The sequence below is a fragment of the Lytechinus pictus genome, chromosome 15, assembly GCF_037042905.1.
Source record: "Lytechinus pictus isolate F3 Inbred chromosome 15, Lp3.0, whole genome shotgun sequence".
NCBI classification, from domain to species: domain Eukaryota; kingdom Metazoa; phylum Echinodermata; class Echinoidea; order Temnopleuroida; family Toxopneustidae; genus Lytechinus; species Lytechinus pictus.
Window position 1 is genome coordinate 17,914,628 of NC_087259.1, and position 24,076 is coordinate 17,938,703.

Sequence of the window (24,076 nt, forward strand, 5' to 3'; positions counted from 1 at the left end):
ATTGTTTTCTTCTGCTTTCATAGCATTCGTAAATCATACATACTTAATTACATAACAAACACAATATATTGGTTTCTGTTTTTTGGGCATGAATCAAAGAAAAATGGACTAAAAATTTTTCATTCTAAACAAATTCACACTTAAAATGTTTGGCAGCGTACTGGCCACTGTGTTGGGTAATGTATGTTGGTAATATATATATATATATATATATATATATATATATATATATATATATATATATATATATATATATATGTATAATAATAATAATAATAATAATAATAATAATAGGCATTTATATAGCGCCATCTATCTAGAAATATTCTATTCCGAGGCGCACAAGAAAAGAAAGAATGAGAAAGTTTGGATGAGTGTCAAAGTGCCAATAACTAATACTGTTAGAAAAGATAAGACTTCAATTTGGATTTGAAGGTCTCCAGTGATTGTATAATTCTTAAATTTAATGGCAAATTATTCCAAAGAGAAGGTGCTGAGGCTGAGAAAGCTCGAGCACCATATGCTACACGTGTCTTAGGAGTCTTAAGAAGTTGCTGGTTTGATGATCTCAGGCTACGAGCTGGTGCATAAGGTATATATATATATATATATATATATATATATTCGTGGCAATTATTATCCAATTTAACCAATTTCTTTTTACCCTACTATTAGTTTTCATTACTCAATTTGGGCAGATTTTAATCAATATTTGTGTAGACAGTATGTTGCCTAGGATTGATTAAAAGTTGTAACATTTACAATTCGCTGCTTATTGTCATTAGAAGCAGATTGCTTGAAAAGAATGACTTCCATGGATCAAAACTAATTAAATTGATTAATACATTTATCTTTATAAAGCAAAATGGTAATATTTGTACATAATTATCATAATTACGATGGAGATGATAAGGATTGGGATGATGGTGAAAATGTTGAAGAAGAGCACTGTTAAAACCAATTTAAACAACGCTGTTTACTGTTTAAATCGTACAGTAGTTGTTTAACACAGGTTAAACAAGTGTTTAGAATCTTAAGCAACCATGCTTAAATTATTGATAATTAGGGCCTAAATATTTGAATTTAAACTTTGTTGTTTAAGATTTTAAACAACTACTATGTAAATCAAATTGTAAGCAGTGTTGTTAACAGTGAGGAATGAAGAGGCGAGAATGTGCTTCAATATAGCTGTAAACTTGATCATAAACCAATCGATACATCTTTTACAGGGGACACGGGGGAGTTGGTATAAATGTCATGGATATGTTAAGCTATACCTAACCCTTGCTTCAAAGAAATTGTTTAATTAGTATTAATTAATGGCAGTGATCATATCAATACGATTGATTGACGTAGTACATGTAGGATATTAATATATCCCCCAGCCTTTTATCCATTTTGTAGGCGACTTATAATAAACATTTTGAAGCCCATCAAAAGCTGTAGCAAAGGTTCAATAATGTGATTTATACTCGAGTATCATGTAATATTTCAATAGTATAAAAAAAAAAAGTATATTGCAGCCGTTAGAAGTCAAGTTTGTGCATTTCACAGCTGTTAGGATTCATTTTTTTATCTAGCGCCCTCGTTCAGTATTTTTATTCCCCCGCACACGAAGTCTGGAGGGGTCATTAAGCGTTTCCCCTGTCCGTCCATCCGTCCTTCCGTACGACCCCCCACTTGGTTTCCGCCCAATAACTCGTAAAATATTTGATGGATTTTAAACATTTTTGGTGTGCTAGGTAGATGGCACCAAAATACAGGCCATGTTCGAATTCGGAATCTGCAGGTCAAAGGTTACAGCTCTTTGAAATATGCAAGTTGGCTTCCACATGATAACTTATGAAATATTCAACAGATTAAAAAAAAATTGTGCGTAGGATAATGACACCAAAATACAGGCTAAGTTTGAATTCGGAGTTCGCAGGCCAAAAGTCATAGCTCATTAAATATGCGAGTTGGTTTCTGCATGATAACGTATGAAACATTCAACAGATTAAAAAAAAATGTATGTACCTGAAGGTAGATGGCACATACAGGCTAAGTTCGAATTTTGAGTCCGCAGGTCAAAGGTCACAGCTCATTAAATATGCAAGTTTGTTTCTGCATGATAACTTGGGAAATAATCAACAAGTTTTCAAAGAATTCTGGTCTGTGTTGGTAGATTGCAGCAAAATAAGTTCGATTGCGAAGTCCGCAGGTCAAAGGTCATAGCTCATTATATATGCAAGTTGGTTTCTAGCTGAATAGTAACTTAGTGAATAATGAACAGATGAACAAAATTATTGGTATGTGTAGGTTTCTTCACGATATCAAGTTCAATTATAGTGAATTAATTTCTGATCGCGTTCAGCGGGGGAATCTGTGTCCTTTGTATACACGTCAAATTTCTAGTTAATTTCATTTAATTAAAGAAAGCCCTTTGAGCACTAATTTTTTTAAAACATAATTTAGTGATTAGATTATATTCTAAAATGTTCATCCCATCTGATGCTTGCTCACACTTGTTCGCAATATTAGACATGGAGGCATTCCGTCTCTAATATAATAACGTCGAGAATTGTGGCCCAGTGGATTAGTCTTCGGACTTTGAAACAGAGGGTCGTGGGTTCGAATCCCAGCCATGGCGTAATTTCCTTCAGCAAGAAACTGATCCACAGTGTGCTGCACTCAACCCGGGTGAGGTAAATGTGTACCGGTAGGAAGTAATTCCTTAAAAAGCTGTGTGCGCTATGAACGCCTAGCTTAGCCGGGTAATATAGGAGCGTCTTGAGCACCTAACAAGGTGGATATGTGCGCAATATAAATACCCTATATTATTATATTATTATTATTATATAGGCGTAGACCCCTCCCCCTTGTAAGACGTAAGACACAATTCAGTCAGTGTAACCATAGAGCTATTAAATTAATAGCTCTATGGTGTAACTTGTAATTAAAAAACAATACTCTCTCGCACGTGGCCATCAGACCCGAATGTACTTACAATAACAGCTATCGAAAAACACATTTCGTGATACACATCAAAATCCATCACCAAAAGTGAGCTTTGCAGGATTATCCATTTTAGATACTCCTTTATAGACACATGACTGTTAGTACCCCCATATTTGGACCTATCATCTCACCCCCCCCCCCCTCCCTCCCCGTCCGCCTCTCCCTACCTCCCTTGTTCTCGGATTGAATTTAGGCCACTGCGCAGGAATTTCACGTCCATTGTCATTTTGTCCGTGGAATCATCAAGAAAGAAAAATGCTCACCACGTCTGATCTTGTTTGTGACAAAAGAATGTAACGCACCTGCATCAAGCTCGGTGATGGGTCAGAAAATTTCTGGACTAGTCTCCAAGCGCAGACCTTGATAGAAGCAGCCACAGTGCCTGAGTTAATCTGATCTAATACACACACACCCACACACCCTCACAGACACGTAATGTTTTCCTCAAATATGCGCCAGTGCATATCCTATTTTTCTTCATTGATATTTTATGGTATAGGATCTCTCTTTTACAAAATCTGAATTCAATAACTTTGTTTCACTTGTTAACATTCAAAGGACTTCAGGGGCCCGTTTCATAAAGGACTTGCAACTGTTTTAAAGGTCAAGTCCACCCCAGGAAATTGCTGACTTGAATGACTAGAGAAAAATCAACTAGCATAGTGCTGAAAATTTCATGTAAAACAATAAAGTTATGACATTTTAAAGTTTCGCTTATTTTTCACAAAACAATGATATGCACAACTAGGTGACCCAGTCGATGATGTCCATCACTCTTTCTTTTGCTTATTATTGTTTGAATTGTACAATATTTCATTTTTTTATATAGATTTGACAATAAGGACCAACTTGAACCATAAAGTACTAAACAGTGCTAATTCCACATGTTCAGGGAGAAATTAATCGTATCACTTGACAATGAGGAGAAAATTAGAATATTTCACATTTCATATTTCATATAATAAAATATAAAATAAATAGTGAGTGGACGATGTCATAGTCTCCTCATTTGCATACCAGCCAGGATGTGCATATAACTGATTTTTAAATTAAGCAAAACTTTAAAATGTCATAACTTTCTTATTTTACATCCGATTTTGATGAAATTTTCAGTATTATGCTTGATGCATGTTTCTCTTTTTAATCAAATCAACTTTTTGTTGGGGTGGACTTATCCTTTACCTTTGCCATTATGGCAGCTACCATGGAAACCACGGTTATGATTGGCTGCTGAGTCTTGTTACCATGGCAGTTGCCCGGGGTAGTTGCCATTATGGCAAAGATACAACAGTTGCTAGTCTTTTAAGAACCGGGCTCCTGGGTCTATCAACATTATTGTGGAAGAGATAAAATAATAAAGCGTAAATTCGAGCGGTAGATCTATTTATTCGGGTGGGGGGGGGGTGATCTCTATGTTTCATCCCCCACTTGAAAAGTATGACATCACGGATCGACACCATTGTTTATAGCAATGTGAACTAAGTCATGAATCAGAAACATATCATTATGACTGAACCCTTATGTTTGCATTGGGATGGTACAATAGAGAAGTGACGGGAAACATGGAATGCAGCTCTGCATGACTATTTCTGTACAAGCGATATGGGTAGCAAATCAGGATTCAGTAAATTAATCAATTTAAAACTTGAAAATCACGCAAACCTCTTTGTTTTAAAATGCAAAATCGATTCATAATGGCGTTGTAATATGTAGTAACATTCTGTTCGATACACTCCGTTATGAATTTTGCTTTGAATAAGTTCTTTTATACCATAGATTCACTTCATGTAAAAATTGTCTGAAGCCAAAGACTATAGGCTTGACCATGCATGGGTGCCATTCAATTTCGCTGAATAGGTATTTGTGTGTGGGTGTGTGTGTTGCACCTATTGCCTGACATATCATACAGTGTATAAAATAACATAGGCTAGATGGTGGAGAAGCAAGATGGTGGTTTCAGCGACGAAACGCTTTTCGTTGTTTGCGGAGAAAAATCTTCTCACAGAAATTGCATCCGATGATAGTTTGTATCTGAAGAAGCTGAATAGGGATGAAACAGGTTAGTTATATATTTGAGCCTATTATTGCTTATTTCATAACCCCAAAAATTGCTTATTTAGTGTTTTTAAAAAAGCCACGAGTTCGTATAAGATTGTGTGTGGACCATGCTTTCAGCGAGCAGTTGCTGAGATGTTGTGCAGTTGGTTCCATGACATTTCATGCCGCGGCGACAATTGCTCCGATGGAAAATCCACACATTGAGCCAAACATAAAACCTATTCTCCAAAATTAAATAAACCATAATCCTTACTTTAGTTATTCTAAACCAAAAAAAAATCAATTTCGATTCTACCTCTGACCCTAAGTTCTGAGATATTAAGACTGTAGCTGCAGCAATTGTCGCAGGAGCAAAATTAATGTGTCACTGAATCGGGTTAATTCACATGAGAGCAATGAACAGCAACGTAATATGGCAATATGAAATGTGTTTATTCAAACACCTTTATACTTTTTAGAGAAACGGGGTACAAAAATGATCCCATTTTAGAGCAACTATTAAGATGATTTAGTATTAAATATTGAATATCAAAGAACTAAACCTTATTAGTACCACGCATGTCCAGTGGGGTAACAGGGGGGGGGCAGTCCCTTATCCCCTTCTTGGTAGACTTTGTTGGGAAAATAAAACAAAAATTAGGATAAGGGGAAAGAAAAGAAAAAAAGTCAGAGGGAAGGAGAGAACATGTGAGAATTAACAAATCAACCCCGGAATAATACTAAATGAGTGAAAAAGGGAAATACAGGGATGACAAAATAGGATGTTAAAGGATGTAGGAAGAGGAAAATAGAAGAGAGGCAGAAATAAACATGAAGATGTGAAATGAAGGTAAAAAGAATGAGAATGGGCTAGGAGAAAAAGCTGAAATTCAAAATGAAGTTAAGAAAAAGAAAGAAAAAAGAATATATCCGGGCTGCCGAGGATAAAGAGTAGGAAGAAGGTTGGAATGGCGTAATATAGCTTGCTGAATTTCATGCAGTAACGGTCACAATCAGGATTTTAAAAAATTACTGGACTTTAGAATAAAACTATTTTTATTCGGATTACCTTTATTTCGACACACCCTGAATCATGGGGGTATCCGGGGAAAGGGCGTGGAGGTAGAGATTTGACGCGAAAGTGAGGGCTGCCAAATTGGTTGTGAACTCGGGGATGGGAGGGCACCAAATTTATCTTTAATATAGGGGTAGAATTTTATCTTAAGCTTGAGAGGTGTCAATTCTATTTTCAGTGGGGGGAGAGGTGCCAAAATGGTCTTCACTTCCGGTCCTTGCCCCCCGGCCCCCTCCCCCTTGATAAGCCCCCAAAATATTTTCGATGGAATTTGGCATGCGTAGGTGAATGAGATCTTTATGGTCTTCATCATCGTCATCCTTGTCCTCATCCCCATCATCATCATCATCATCGCCGTTACGTATTTTTAAATGACGCTGGGAGTCTATAAAGTTTATGATCATTGTCTTTATTTTATAAGGATGTATTAGCATGTTTAGTGATAAGCAAGTAAGTTATATTTTTCTAATTTTCCTCTCTCCAATTTCTGCAGGTTCAAATCAGTAATCTCGAGAAACACAGAGAGGGGAATCGACGTTGAAAAGGTTGACAATTTCGTCAAAGAAAGACAGAAGTTAAGATTGATCATGACAGTCAGCCTAAAGTAAGTAACTTAATTTTAACCACTGATCTATTATAGATAAACATGTTTTGGCGTCATTTCTGTCTTTTTTGTTCTTGTTATAATAAACTAAACCAAGTTTATCGTAGTGATAATGATGAAATTGTTCATCCCCAACCACAGAGATTGTGTTATACTGACTCTGAAGGGCGTACCCTCATATTGCTTTCAAAGGGTGGGGGACGGTACTCCGGGCTGAAAATAATTGTCTAAATAGAGTAAAGTCCACCGAGCAAAATGCTGAAAATTTCACACAAAGATCAGATAACAAATAATGAAGACAAGTTATTGAATTTTAAAGTGTAGCTATATTTTGTGAGGACAGATATCTGCATGTCTGGGGGGGGGGGGCTGATCTTAACCCATCTCGCTGGGCTGGCAAGTAAAAAAAAAGTAATGACCTTCGTTTTGAAGCCAAACCCACATTACCTGCATCTTATGGTGAACCTTTTTCTTTTAATAATGTTACCGTACCATCATTTGGTACTAAGCAAAACCCCTATTTTTTTCATTTTGGATCGTCAAATTTCTCGGTACCAAAATGACCTTCATTTTTTAGTGAAGCCCCTCTTTTTTTTTGCTTGTCTTTTCAAACCCCCTGCTTGGAAAAAAAGCTAGATCCGCCCCTGATTGAGCAGCAAGGATTCTCTTTAGCTTTGGCAAATACCCCCAACCCAAAGAAAATGCTGTTGTCACTTTTCTAATTCATGTTGATAAATTTTGCAAGTTTATATAAAATTCTATCTTGATTAGCTGCCCGATCAAAATAAAATATCTACTTTTTTTCATTTTTGATATTAAACCTTTACCAGAGCATGAAATCGGCTGAAAATTTCAGATGACCTTCTTCTATAACTTTCTTTTATATTCAACTACTAACTGTGTCAGATAACTGCTCGAATGTTTTGTTTGTTACTGTTAAGGGTTTTTTTTTTACAAAGGAAACTAAAAGCCTCGCTGAGAGAGGGCGCTACATATTTCAGATTTGAATATTTTCATCTTGAAAAAGAATCCTCATCCCATTATTGGTCATTCATCAAAGCTTTTGCCAGGCTTTAAGACAATCGAGAATAACAAAAGTTAGGACCATATTTTAATAGGTAGATACAAAAGACAAAAGGCTAAAATCTCCAGGATGGGGAGGGGGGCTATTAATAGGTGAAACACCAGAGTGTCCTTTATCCTAGTTATAATTGGTCGGGTTTTTTTTTACTGATCTTGGTCATGTTGGTTGCAAAAGTTATGAATTGAAAATCACCAAACGTGTGTGGGAGATGTGGGTGTATTTGTTTGTTGTGTCTGTATTATGGAACATGGGATAAAAAATATCAAAACATTAATACAAAAGTATGTCTAGGTTTAGAATGACTATCAATAATGATACATTTTAAAATTGTTTGAATGAAAAAGGCCCAATGTAACCAGGGGTGAATTAGTTCTCCAAAGTGACATTTTGTTAGCCAAAAATAAACCTTTCTTCATAATATTGCAGCTGGAATTTTACCAACGTTGATGTGGAAATGGACTTTGTACAATTAAATGATAATTGTGGATAGTTTGTCAATTTATTTTGTTCGATATGTGATTAATCACAATTTGTTATACAACTTATCATGTGGTCTAACATCCGATTAGTCTATTACCACTCTGCGTAATTCCAATAAGTCTAGATTTAATTAGCCTTATTACCATTTCGGCTAAACATGATTTCGTGCAAGTGCCACTTAATCTAATCATGTTGGTCTTATGGGTAACAAATATTTAGGACCTGTACACCATGCATTACTTTTAGTCTTTTATTAGCTAAAGTAATTGCATTTCACTATGTTCTTGTTTACAGTTTTCATTGGAATGGAGGAATTAAGGAGTAAAGTTAATACAAGCGACATTCCTACAAAGTACTTTGTTTCTGCTTATTTTGAACCCGATTACAATCTCAACTACACACTCCTCGCCCAAATGTATCTCTGTAAAGGTGTCTGCATGAGAGGTAAAATTTCGCTTCAGCAAAACCGACAGTGCCTCACTTTGCTTCAGAAGACTTTTTAAAGCAGTTCGCTCATCTTTTTTGTGACTTTATATTTACTGAGATTTAATATCATCAAGGACTTGGGATGCTGAATCGCTTAACTTTATCTACATTCGACAGAAAAAACTCTTCACTTAGTCGTTTGCCTGAGAGACATTATTTTCACTGGAGAACTTCGCCGAAACTAATCCGAATTTCACGCAAGGTTTATTGATAGGTCTCTGGTCGGTTGTTCTACCCTTCATCTGTCGATTCGAACTCAATAATTTGGTGAACATTTGCGGACAGACATGTTTGTGGACCTTTGGAAAGAGACCTTTTCACTGGATCTTGAAATGGAAATTTGTTTTTGTGCTGATGTTGATTTGGGCATGGATTGTCGGCGGAAACAGATGGGAATGCTGAGACTGAACAAAGGTTCCTGTATGAGTGAGTCCTTTTACCTGTAGACCAATACAGCAATATCACTTAATGATCTTAATGAAACTTTGAAATTTATTGAGATGGGTCGTAAGTTTAGGTTTATTGCCAGGATCGTAGAGTAAGTTATGTAGGCTTGATAGGACCCCCTCCCCCTGTAGGCGCCTGAATTGAAGCCTGATCTTAACCCATCTCAGTAAAATTTAAGGTGCCATATCACGAAGATTGCTGTGTTGTCACCTGCGGGTAATCAAATTATTTTGAAAACAGTGTTTGTTTGCCGAAAGCTTTACAACTTTTTTTTCGAAAAGAAAAGGTTGTAAGGCTTTTTTCCCGACAAATCTCGAATCGTTCGTTTACTTCTGGGGCCCGTTTCATAAAGAGCTACAACTGTTGTAGCTTTGTCATTATGGCAACTACCATGGCAGCAGCTAATCAGAATTAAGGTTACCATGATACTTGCTATAATGACAAAGTTACAACGGTTGAAACTCGTTATGAAACCGGCCCCTGATTCTTTTCGAAACAATTAAGATGATTTCCAACGCCAAGATTCGGCAGACGAAATCACCTTAAATGAGAGTGGGGGCGCCGTGGTCTAGTGGTTCAGACTCTCGTCTTTCAATCAAAAGGTCGTGGAATCGAATCCCAGCCATGACGTGTTTTCCTTCAGCAAGAAATTTACCCAAATTGAGCTGCACTCGACCCAGGTGAGGTGAATGGGTACCCGGCAGGATTAATTTCTAGAAGGCAGAGCGCTGGAAACGGCAGCTCAAGCTAAAGCCTGGGTAATAGTGATAGGGCGCCTCTGATCTAAATAGTTGGCGCTATAGAAATGACTATTACTATTATTCTTATTATCGATAATCGATAATTCAGACGTAAATCATTTTCGCATCGGGACATCACGTTGTCCTTATCGAAATGTCCGTTCGGTCCGTTCGTTCCGTTCGTACGCTTGAACAAGGTGAGTTTAATTTCAATGATTTTGTTATAATTTTTGCAGTTAACAGGTTTGATTAAATTATATAATCGTTTATTTTTCTTTATTTCACTAGTCTGATTATCGTACGAAAAATATTTGGATTCAGCACTCGGTCATATAGTTTCTAAGCCCGTGGACAATTATTTCTCCACTCAAGTATGAGTGCGACTAGATGGTTTATGAAGAATATTGTCAGATTGTAGTGTAGCTACAGTGAGTCGGATAGAAACAAAATGTTAATACAAAAGGTGGATGAAAATAGAGTAGAATTCAACATCTTGGGATATCTTACAAATTTAATAAATGTGGATATAACTGTCGTAATTCTTGTGTGGCAATATTGAACATGTTGAAGAGATAACGATCCCACACCTACGGTAATGATATAGATATCGTTAATTAAATGTCCTAAATAGGAAAGAGGCCATAGATGTTTACGAAGACAGAATGATAACGGTCTTTCACTATCTTGCATCATCAGAATAGGTCTACTTCTGTTAATACTCCTCGCTTAAACATTAAAAAGTAGAAAAGCAAAGATATTAACGATGGTTTTATCGTGATAGTGATTTAATGATGATTGTTGTCAAGTGAAGAGGGCAACGATTTTCGTGTCATATTTTCTATCTAGCTCATGGAAATATTGACCTGACATCACAACAGATTGCAAATGGTGATTATAGTTATCTGGTGAAATGGAATTACCATTCACTCAGTTTCGTATCTTAGATCTAATGAGCATAGTCTATTAATTGTTTGACAATGTTTTGTTACCACATTAATTAGATCTATTTGTAGCTTTACATTTTATTATTCAATTTTAACTTTGCAGTGAACGGATCTTGTCGTTTTGTTTCGACAATATATTTTAGCAGAACCACAAAGTCCCATACACGTAATACAGTATTATGACATTACGTGGTATTCACTCAAATAATCGTAGATTCTAGATAGGAAGGAGTATTGAGACAAACAAAATACCGTAAGGGAAAAATGATAATCATCAGACTAGCAGAAACATAGGTCTATTGATAGTTCACTGCAATTACATATCAGCCTACCAATACATGAGATTGTCTTGCATCAGACCAGGTCTAATGTTATGTTCATACACCGAACTGAAACAGTAAAAGGTAGAAAAGCAAAATAATCTTAGCAACGATGCAGCAAATATAGGTCTAACATTATCAAAGATGGCAAGATTATAGTGTTATTTAATATCTCGTGAAATAGATCTAATGAGAGGATCAATGTGCTAACATGGCTGTTATATTAAAGAGAGCTATGTGTAGCTTTATATTTTATTATCATTATAAAAGCTAACGAATTTCATTAACATTGTTTCTTGCTTATGTTTCAGGTTTGGAATGCCCAAAATATGTAGACAGATTGAGACGAAAGTCTTTGGACTCGAGACTGCAATTGGAAAAACCCGCATGAAAATGGAGAGAAATCTGCCAAGTGTCGATTATCTTCTTCACTTCAATTCAAGTTTATTTCCACAATCTGATTATAAATACAGGAGAGACAATTGACAAAAGGAACGATGTAGCAATATCACTTCATGATATTCATGAAATTATAAATTTTACTGATTTGGGTTCTGAGGTCAAGTTTAATGCCAGGATTAGTAGGAAAAAATCATACATTTAGGGGCACGGTTAGGCGCCTGGCTTAAGCTTGATCTTAACCTATGTCGGTAAAATGTATTACTTCACATCACGAAGATTGCTGCGTTGTTACCTAAACGCTAGTGATGTTCTCATTCGGGACTTTCGAAAAAGCGGTTGGTGTTGCGTCTTTTTATCTGCAATCGTTATGATCATTCTGCCTTCTGAAGGTTGACTGGTAAAAAAAATCTAAAGCTATTCGGCTATCGAATCGTTCATTCGCTATTCTCTCTTACGATGGTATATTGATTTCGGCGTTTAGTCAATGATCTTGCACGGTTTCGTTCGTTTGATTTATAATGGTAAGTTTACTTTTACTAATTTTGATAAATTAGGTCTATGCCATGTATAACATGTATAAATAGCTTAATTCGGTTCCAACATTGTAGTGAATTCGTATGAATTTTGTGATTTTGAATAAAACCGAAGTCCCATGCACGTAATTCAATAAAAGATCGACATTTTTTTTAAATTACCATGAATTCTAGATATAGGATTGAAGCTTGGGCTTTAGGCGAACAAATACAAAGAGAAAATGATTATCATTAATCAGACTAGCAGGAATAGAGTTCTACTAACAGTAACATTTTTTTTTTTTTTTTTTGTTGAAAGTTTGCGACAAAATCGGACAAAGAGGGGTTTGATAGGTAAAATCGGGCGAAAATGACTATCTATTAATTTCATGCCATTATTTAGATCTAACACTCAAAGTCATTTTCAAAGCCAATGGATATCTTAACATCGTTTCTTCTTTATGTTTCAGGTTTGGAATGCATGCCCCGAATATCTACACATGGTTTCGATAGAATCTCGGCTTGTAGACTAGGAAAAACCAGCACGAAAATGAACAAAAATCTGCGCGAGTCAATTGCATGGGGAACAATACAGCAATATAATTTCGTGATATTTGTGAAACTATGAATTTTATTGAGATGGCTTGTGAGGTCAAGTTTAATGCCAGGATTCGTAGGAAAAATTCATACATGTAGGGTCCCTGTTAGGCGCCTGGCTTAAGCTTGATCTTAACCTATCACGAACATCACGAACATTGCTGCGTTGTTACTTACATGTTACACTTTTTGGTCAGACTCTTTCGATAAAAGAGTTTATTTTGCGCCGTATTTGCAATCCGCCTTCTGATGATAAATATTTGACTAGTAAAAAGTCAAGTGTTAAGCTATTCGGCTATCGAATCGTTCATTTGCTATTCACTCGCACGATCGTTATAGGCATATACCGTTCTCGGCATTTAGTCGATGATCATGCACCGTTTCGTTCGTTTTAATTATAGTGGTAAGTTCAGTTTTATTACTTTTCATCAATTAGGCCTACATAATGCATATTTAACTTTATACTCGTTTCTAACATTGTTGTGAACCTGTATTATTTTTTTTTCTAAGTTTGATTGACAATATTTTTGTACACAACCAAAGTCCCATGCATGTAATAAAGTGATATGATGAGAGCTGGTTTTCACTCAAATTAAAGTGGATCCCAGATGGTTGAAGGCAAATACAATACAACTGAAAAAGACAATCATTAACAAGACTATTGGCAAATAGGCCTACAAACATAAAAAAGGATGATTATTGTTATCAGGTGAAAACGATAATTAATATTACGTCATAAGTTAGATCTAGTGACCATTATCAAAGTTCAGAGTCATCATCAATGTCAACAAATTCGATTAACACGGATTCTCTTGTTTTGTTTCAGGTATGGAATGCCCTTAATATCGGAGATGGAATTCTTTATCGGCCTATGAATTATAGGTAAATCCGCGTGAAAACGAACAAAAATCTGCGCGAGTCAATTGCATGGGGAACAATACAGCAATATAATTTCGTGATATTAGTGAAACTATGAATTTTATTGAGATGGGTTGTGAGGTCAAGTTGAACGCCAGGATTCGTAGGAAAAATTCATACATTTAGGGTCCCGGTTAGGCGCCTGGCTTAAGCTTGATCTCAACCTATGTCGGTAAAATTTGTTACTTCACATCACGAAGATTGCTGCGTTGCTACGTAAACGCTACTCAATTTTTAGTATGTTCGAGAAAAAAAGGTTGATACTGCGCTGTATTTGCTATCGTTTAGCATCCTGCCTTTTGAAGATAAGCATTTGGCTGGTATAAAAGGTAGGAATGCTTCGAGTATTCGGCTTTTTTTCTAATCGAATCTTTATCGAATTCATTGAGTCGCCATAAAGCACAATTATCGTATTGTTTTCTGCGCTTCGTCATCATACATCGTCTCGTTCGTTTTGATCACAGTGGTAAGTTTATTTCATTAGTTTTGAAAATGTATGTATATTAATATGCCTGGATCATGTATCATAGAGATTTATGTTGGTTTCCAACATTGTAGTGAAGTGAACTTGTATGAATATTGTGATTTTGAATACAGTCCCATACACATAATACAGTGATATTTTACTCAAATTACGAACGATTCTAGATGGAAGTAATCATAAAAACAGGCAAGCAGCAATATAGGTCTATTAATAATTTTCTATTGAAAGATATAGCTCACGACAAAGTCAGACTGGTGAATGTGGTTATGATAAGGTGAAAACGATAATTCATTCACTTTACGTCATAGATCTAGTGACCAATTCAATTTATCAAATTTCAAAGCCAACACATTTTTATCATCATTCTTCTTTGTTTCAGGTATGGACATGATGGAATGCCCCAAATATTTACACTCGCTTGTCGCTGGGTTGAACAAAATCTGCTATCGGCCTGCAGACTAGAGTATCCTGCATGAAAATGAACGAAGTTCAGCACGGGTCAGTTTCCCGAGGAACAATACAGCAATGTCACTTCATGAACTTTATGAAACTAAGAATTCAATTGAGATGGCTTGCGAAGCTGGGTTTAACGTGTATCAATATATTTGCACCCCGGTTAGACGTCTGGCTTAAGCATCATCTTAACCTGTGTTGGTAAAATTTACTTTTTGATAAGAAAATACCTGCGTTACCTAAATAAGAGTTGATACTCATTATTTTTTTTATCCGATCATGATTCTGTTGACTACTCTCATTGGCAATCGCCTACCATTGTATACCATCTTTAATCATGTCTTTCAAGACTCTTTTGACTCTCATAGGTCATTTGTCCTCACTGGAAATCAACTTCGTCTATCATCAATATCAATGATGCTGGTGTCTATACCAAGATTATTTTGACTCCCTTCATCAAATTACTGCCAACATCGGCAATCGAATTCGTCTACGATCCTTATAAATGATTATGCTGTTGTCTGTCAATATTCTTTTGACTCCCTTCATCGAAATTCCCTCACCTACTTCGTCCACCAACTTTATTTAAGGGGAATGAAACCTTTGGAACAAGTAGGCTTGTGTCGAAACAGAAAAATCAAAGAATAAGAACAACGAGAGTTTGAGAAAAATCGACAAATAATGAGAAAGTTATGAGCATTTGAATACTGCAATATCTAATGCTATGGAGATCCTCCCATTGGCAATGCGACAAGGATGTGTGATGTCACACATGAACAACTTTCCCATTGATGGACTATGAAATACCCTGAAAATGTGTCTTTTTACTTTTTCGTATGGTGATACAAACTCTGTATCCATGATGTATTCTTTAAAAATCTGTATTACATGCCCTCCTATAGAAAGAATACATATTCTACTGATAGATGTAATAAAAGAGGCAATTTATATGAAATATATACTAAAGTAATGGGGAGAGTTGTTCAAGAGTGACATCACACATCTTTGTCGCATTGCCAATGTGAGGATCTCCATAGCATTAGTGATCGCAATATTCAAAAGCTCATAACTTTCTCATTATTTGTACGATTTTTCTAAAACTTTCGTTGATCTGTTTCTTTTATTTTTCTGTTTTCACACAAGCTATCTTGGTCCAAAGGTTTCATTCTCCTTTAAACGCCTCCTGGGGACAATCTTTATGTCAACACTGGCACCAGCTGGACCTTGTTACTAGGAGTGCAGGGCTGTGCAGCGTCCTGGTTTTCACAGATTTCACAGTGCTGATTGTGACACAGCACTTCCTCATCTTCAGGAAGATGAGACTGAGAATAAGAAGACACACCATGCCAAAACCAAAGCACCCACGTATCAACAGACGCGGTACCAAAGAACCCGTGAAGTATTGACAGTACATTGACTCCCTCCATCAGGTGCCCTCATTGACTCCCTTCATCGGACTCCATCAGCATCAACTGCCCTCATTGACTCTCTTCATCAGCTAAACTCGTTGACTCCCTTCATCAGCTGCCGTCGTGGTCTCCCTTCATCAATTGACGTCGTCGATACCATCAGCTGCCCTCATTGCCCCCCCCCCCCTTCATCAGCTGCCCTCATTGCCTCCCTTCATCAGCTGTCCTAATTGACATTCTTCATCACTATAAACTGCCCTCATTGCCTCCCTTCATCTGTTGCTCTCATTGCCTCCCTTCGTCAGTTGCTCTTATTGCCGCACTTCATCTTCCCTCTTGACTGCCTTCAACAGTTGCCCTTATATGCTCCCTTCATCAGTTTCTCTCATACTCTTTCTATTAATTCACCTGCCCTCCTTTCATCAGCTTACCTTATTGACTCCATCAACCACCCACATCTCCCTTCATCAGATGCCCTCATTTATTCAATTCATTAGCTGTTCTTGGATCCCTTCATCAGTTGGTCTCATTGATTCTTATTTGCTAACCTCATTGACTCCCTCCATCAGCTATCCTCATTGACTCCCTTCATTAGCTACCCTCGGCTCCCTTTATCAACAGCCCTCATTGACTACAACTGCCCTCCTCTATCACCTTCATCAGCTACCCTCATTGACTCCCTTCATCAGCTGCCGTCGTTGTCTCACTTCATCAGTTGACGTCATCGACACCATCAGCTGACGTCGCGCGTCGTTGCCTCCCTTCATCAGCATTGGCATTAAGTGCCCTCTCCAAATGACTCCCTTCATCAGCTGCCCTCATTGTCTCCCTTCATCAGCTGACCTCACTGGCTCCCTTCATCAGCTGCCGTCGTTGCCTCCCTTCTTCATCATCAGCTGCCCTCATCGACTCCCTTCACCAGTTGCCCTGATAGGCTCCCTTGACCAGTTGCCCGCATAGGCACCCTCGACCAGTTGCTCTCATCGACCCCCTTCAGCAGCAATCCTCCTGACTCCTTTCATCAGCTAGCCTCATTGACTTCCTTCATCAGCTGTAGTTATCGACTCCATCAACTGATCACATTAGCTTCCTCCATCAGCTACCCTCATTGACTCACTTCATCAGCACCAATAGCCCTCATTGTCACCCTTCATCAGCTGCCCTCATTGACTCCCTTCATCAGCTGCCGTCGTGGTCTCCCTTCATCAATTGACGTCGTCGATACCATCAGCTGCCCTCATTGCCCCCCCCCCCCTTCATCAGCTGCCCTCATTGCCTCCCTTCATCAGCTGTCCTAATTGACATTCATCATCACTATAAACTGCCCTCATTGCCTCCCTTCATCTGTTGCTCTCATTGCCTCCCTTCGTCAGTTGCTCTTATTGCCGCACTTCATCTTCCCTCTTGACTGCCTTCAACAGTTGCCCTTATATGCTCCCTTCATCAGTTTCTCTCATACTCTTTCTATTAATTCACCTGCCCTCCTTTCATCAGCTTACCTTATTGACTCCATCAACCACCCACATCTCCCTTCATCAGATGCCCTCATTTATTCAATTCATTAGCTGTTCTTGGATCCCTTCATCAGTTGATCTCATTGATTCTTATTTGCTAACCTCATTGACTCCCTCCATCATCTATCCTCATTGACTCACTTCATTTGCTAAACTCATTGACTCCCTTCATTAGCTACCCTCGGCTCCCTTTATCAACAGCCCTCATTGACTACAACTGCCCTCCTCTACCACCTTCATCAGCTACCCTCATTGACTCCTTTCATCAGCTGCCGTCGTTGTCTCACTTCATCAGTTGACGTCATCGACATCATCAGCTGCCGTCGCGCGTCGTTGCCTCCCTTCATCAGCATTGGCATTAAGTGCCCTCTTCAAATGACTTCCTTCATCAGCTGCCCTCATTGTCTCCCTTCATCAGTTGACCTCATTGGCTCCCTTCATCAGCTGCCGTCGTTGCCTCCCTTCTTCATCATCAGCTGCCCTCATCGACTCCCTTCATCAGTTGCCCTGATATGCTCCCTTGACCAGTTGCCCGCATAGGCACCCTCGACCAGTTGCTCTCATCGACCCCCTTCAGCAGCAATCCTCCTGACTCCTTTCATCAGCTAGCCTCATTGACTCCCTTCATCAGCTGTAGTTATCGACTCCATCAACTGATCACATTAGCTTCCTCCATCAGCTACCCTCATTGACTCACTTCATCAGCACCAATAGCCCTCATTGTCACCCTTCATCAGCTGCCCTCATTGACTCCCTTCATCAGCATCAGTAGCCCTCCGTCATGTCACCCTTCATCAGCATCCATCATTGGCTCCCCCCATCAGCTACCCTCATTGACTCACTTCATCAGCATCAGTTGCCCTCATTGTCACCCTTCATCAGCATCAGTAGCCCTCATTGTCACCCTTCATCAGCTGCCCTCATTGACTCCCTTCATCAGCATCAGTAGCCCTCCGTCATGTCACCCTTCATCGGCCTCCATCATTGGCTCCCTCCATCAGCTACCCTCATTGACTCGCTTAATCAGCATCAGTAGCCCTCATTGTCACCCTTCATCAGCATTAGTAGCCCTCATTGTCACCCTTCATCAGCTGCCCTCATTTACTCCCTTCATCAGCATCAGTAGCCCTCCGTCATGTCACCCTTCATCGGCCTCCATCATTGGCTCCCTCCATCAGCTACCCTCATTGACTCGCTTAATCAGCATCAGTAGCCCTCATTGTCACCCTTCATCAGCATCAGTAGCCCTCATTGTCACCCTTCATCAGCTGCCCTCATTGACTCCCTTCATCAGCATCAGTAGCCCTCCGTCATGTCACCCTTCATCGGCCTCCATCATTAGCTCCCTCCATCAGCTACCCTCATTGACTCACTTCATCAGCATCAGTTGCCCTCATTGTCACCCTTCATCAGCATCAGTAGCCCTCATTGTCACCCTTCATCAGCTGCCCTCATTGACTCCCTTCATCAGCATCAGTAGCCCTCCGTCATGTCACCCTTCATCGGCCTCCATCATTGGCTCCCTCCATCAGCTACCCTCATTGACTCGCTTAATCAGCATCAGTAGCCCTCATTGTCACCCTTCATCAGCATTAGTAGCCCTCATTGTCACCCTTCATCAGCTGCCCTCATTTACTCCCTTCATCAGCATCAGTAGCCCTCCGTCATGTCACCCTTCATCGGCCTCCATCATTGGCTCCCTCCATCAGCTACCCTCATTGACTCGCTTAATCAGCATCAGTAGCCCTCATTGTCACCCTTCATCAGCATCAGTAGCCCTCATTGTCACCCTTCATCAGCTGCCCTCATTGACTCCCTTCATCAGCATCAGTAGCCCTCCGTCATGTCACCCTTCATCGGCCTCCATCATTAGCTCCCTCCATCAGCTACCCTCATTGACTCACTTCATCAGCATCAGTAGCCCTCATTGTCACCCTTCATCAGCATCAGTAGCCGTCATTGTCACCCTTCATCAGCATCAGTAGCCCTCATTGTCACCCTTCATCAGCTGCCCTCATTGACTCCCTTCATCAGCATCAGTAGCCCTCTGTCATTGTCACCCTTCATCGGCCTCCATCATTGACTCCCTTCATCGGCTACCCTCAATGAATCCTTTCATCAGCATCAGCTGCCCTTATTTCCTCCCGTCATCAGCTGCCCACATTGACTATCTTCATCAGCTGCTCTCCATGGCTTCTTTAATCAGCTAAAATCATTGCCTCCCTTTACCAGCTTCCCCCTTAGTTCCCTTCATCAGCTGCTCTCCATGGCTTCTTTCATCAGCTCACCTCATCGATTCCCTTCATCACCTGACGTCATTGACTCCCTTCATCAGCTGACGCCATTGCCTCCCTTCATCTGCTGACGTCATTACCTCCCTTTATCTGCTGCCATCGTTGACCTTACTATTACCATATTAGCGGTAAGGCACCCTTCCTTCGATTGACCACTCCCTCCGTCTATGATTAAAAAGGTATGTGATGGTGAATAATATATTTTTACATTTTTTCCCCCGATATTTTGAATAAAACTTGTTCCATCAAGTTTTCAGAAAAAAACCTCAGAGTCAACTCAAAATATTTTTAATACCAAAGAAATACAATGTAACAATCCTTGACGATTTCGCAAAATTGACTGTGTGCTTGGAAAGCTGATCTTAAGATTGAATGAACATGGTTCAATATTGCTTTACCAGTAACATTCCTGAATTATTGTTCTTTATTTGAGTATGTCTCTCGATTTTTAGAACAATATTTCAATAGTATATAATATTTATTAAGATCCACGTACTTAATTAAAATGATGAAATCGTGGACATTTTAAAAAACTGTCAGGATAACGTTTAAATAAATACTTGTGCTTTCCCACTATTTTAATATTTTCAATGTCGTTTTTTATCATTTTTTTTCTTTATCATTCAGAAGAGCTTTGACGACAGTGACCAAGGACATGCTGAAAGCTTTAGAAAAGGACTTGCAACGATGTTAAACCAAATTTATGATTTATTTTTTAGGCTGATTGTGGTTGAACAAATAATTATATACATTTCATTTTTCTAGTCATGTAGGTTTTTCCTCCCGATGTTCGTCGAAGTGAGTATCGAACCAGAAATTTAAATATATATATATATTTTTATTCTTTTCACTATGTTGCATTTTTCTCTCGGAACAGATTGTGACTAATTCTTCACTGACGGTTTTTACCCCTTTGTCTATCAGTTGATACTATGTTACTATTTTTGTTTTCATTTTTTAGCTAGCGTTGTTTAGAATAGGTTATACTCGTTAGATCGGGCTTCATGCCATTCACAATAATAAACATCATGATCAATGATGCCATTGATAACTCACCAACGTTATGAGCATCTTTTTTTCTTTTTATTTTGATATAGATACCCAAAGGGAAAGGAGCAATTGCTGATTTCAGTGTTTCCCCCAGTGAAATACTGGATCTTTACAGAGAGTTAATTCCCCCCGAAAGTAATGATGTCGATGTTCAAATCATGGATCTTCGCAAATGTCACTTTTTGTGTACTCCTTTTAGTCAGCTTATCAGTGGTATGATGCAGTTATGCAGTTGTGATCACGAGAATTGCCAATAATGAAGATACTGGAAAGATTTACAAAAGTAAGCTTTTTAAAAATTAATGATAACTTGCCCTTCTGTACTCATCTTAGTCAGATTATATATGTTAATATATTTGTATTCAGGACGGAAGTGATTTGGACGATGACCAGCATGGCCAAGGTAGAGAATGAAGGACTAACCAATACATTATCCCCTTTCAGGTTGGATGCGTTTGAGAAAGATCATTTTCATTATAAAATGTTATATTTTCCTAGGGAAGCCGCTTTTTTCTTTCATTCTATTATATGGAGCTCCGGGCAAGATGGAAACGGTCTCGTTTTTAAAAGTCTTTGGTATGAGGGGATCGAATCCACGACCTCCCCGTTCATGAGGCGGGTGCTCTACCATTGAACCACCATGTTCGGTTGTCCGGTTCTCCCTCCCATTTGTTAAAATTTATTACCATTCCATTCTATCAGCCTTTATCTGTTATTTGCATTTCTAACTCTTATGAAAGATGTATAAATATTTTGAAAAGATACTAATGTTTCCAATTTTTCTATTTGATTTATACAGACAATGATCGTTCACACGAGTAAAATGACTACCCATGTGTGGTGCTTGCATCTATTAAATTTACTTTTTAGTAACTGTCTGTGTATTTGAGTTTTGTCAGACGTGTATCAATCAGATATGATTATTTACGTCTGGGACCGACCTTTAACGTCACTATCCGAAAGACGTGACCAGGGTTCGAACCTCTGCATCAATTTGTAACTTCCCCACATAGCTTGGATTACAGGCGCACGGCACAACGTCCAGTTTTGACGTGAGGAGTGAAGCATATTTGCGATTTTTTCCAAAGTCAAATTCTCGTGTTTTAAATTATACCTAAAGATAATTTAAATGATAAATATGATTTCTGATGTACGACGCTTGCATTCATTTTTGTCTTAACTTTTATAATGTACAGAGTCTGATGAAAGACATGGAAGGGAAACACATTTTGGAAGGGTTAATTTTTTTTATTTTACGAAACCATTTTCTATCCAAAGTCCATTGTTTCCTGCTCTGTTTTGTTTTCATACACCAACAGATTCGATCATTGGCAGAGCTGACGTGACTTCTCATGTTTTATTTTTCTACACTATTAACAGGACTCAAAGACAAAATCACTATTTTGGAGCTTTGTAATGTTTCGCAAAACCTTTTCATTTTCAAATTCTCATGTTTCTAGTTCTGTTTTTTTTTTTAAATATCCAGTGGTTAGTGATGGAGAGGACCCAACGATAGGGGAGCTTAGTTTGGCTATTTCTTTTACAGTTTTAATTTTCTCCCCCTCCCCGTAAAATTTGATGTTTGTATTTGCTTATCATAAAAACATACAGTAATAATAACGTTTTAATTACCCTGGGAAGCCACTTTAGCTAAGCAATTGCTCTACCATTCCAGCGGGCCCTGCATATCCTAATATGTTATTATCCTTCTCCTATCTAGAAACTGAGAACCCATAGCAAGAAGCGGCAGGGCGCTCTACAACTGAGTCACCGTACAGACCGTTGATAGACTAACCATGTTATGTTCACATTTTGTGTTCATTTTACCTCTTTTTATACAGGATCCAAACATAGAAAAACAGGTTTGATTGTGCATTTTTGTCTCGCCCACCGGAGGTGAAGGCGAGACTTAGGGATCCAAATGTCGTCCGTCGTCCGTCCGTCACAAACTTAATGACACATAACTCCACAACCGTAAGTCGATTTTCAACCAAACTTGGATGGTAGATGGACTTGGGGGACCTGCATGTTATGCTGCAGTCAGAGGTCACATGGTAAGGTCAAAGGTCATTTTCAGGTCAACGTTAGAGTTTACATGCAAGACTCTCTTATGACACCTAACTCCGCAACCGTAAGTCGCTTTTCAACCAAACTTGGGTGGTAGATGGACTTTGGGGACCTGCATTTTATGCTGCAGTCGGGGGTCACATGGTAAGGTCAAAGGTCATTTTCAGGTCAACGTTAAAGTTTACATGCAAGACTCTCTTATGACACCTAACTCCGCAACCGTAAGTCGCTTTTCAACCAAACTTGGGTGGTAGATGGACTTGGGTGACCTGCATCTTATGCTGCAGTCGGAGGTCACATGGTAAGGTCAAAGGTCATTTTCAGGTCAACCTTAAAGTTTACATGCAAGACTCTTATGACAAGTGTTATTCCATCCCAGTCATTTCACAATGAAGTTTAGATAAAATTATCTTGCGTGCCCTCGCAAATCACGATATTTCTGGTCATTTTCATAAGTGGGCGAGACACAAAATTGCTTTTGCCTTGTTTTAAAGATAGTTTTAGTATTCTTCAAGGATTTATGACATGTCTAGCTTGTCTGTTTTACAGTTTTAGCTCATGTCCATAGCATTTACTTGTACGTTGGTTGCTATGGTTCTTAAGATTAAGAAATCATACACAGCAAAAATGAAACTAGCGAAGCATGGAGGGGCTTAAGTTGAAAGCAAAGCTTGTGAGTTATAGGCCCAAAGAAACAAAAAGATAACTAAGCCTAGGAAATTATTTAGGAAAAAGCAGAGTTATGAAAATAATAATTTATATGGATAGTGAACCAATTTGGTCAATCACATCTATAGCACACCATGGAAAAGGAGAAGTGGCTTAGAGAAACACATGAAAGAAAAAAACATACCGGTCGTTGATATGACTAATCGTGTATTTTGGTCACATTTTTGTTCATTTTTACCTCTTTGTTTGCAGGACCTAAAGAGAAAGAAGCAGGTTTGATTGTGCATTTATTTTAGTTTTAGTATATTCTACAGTTTCACTTTTCCATAATTCATTTTATATGAAACATTTACAACGGTTAATAATTATGATTATAATAATATGTAATAGTTCTTAATACAAAGAAATTATACACAGTAAGAATGAAAACTGGAAAAAATAATGAAGAATGTGGGCTTAAGCTGAAAGCAAGGCTTGTGAGTTATCGGCCCAA

At 38.4% G+C, this 24,076-nt stretch overlaps 1 long non-coding RNA gene across 1 annotated transcript; it reads left to right on the forward strand.

Annotated features, from left to right (window-relative positions):
• Positions 1–4,939: 4,939 nt before the first annotated feature.
• On the forward strand, positions 4,940–9,186 carry LOC135156905 (uncharacterized). The gene is made up of 3 exons (XR_010295963.1): positions 4,940–5,056; positions 6,603–6,713; positions 8,572–9,186. It is a non-coding gene; the product is annotated as an uncharacterized LOC135156905 (long non-coding RNA).
• The last annotated feature ends 14,890 nt before the right edge of the window (positions 9,187–24,076 follow it).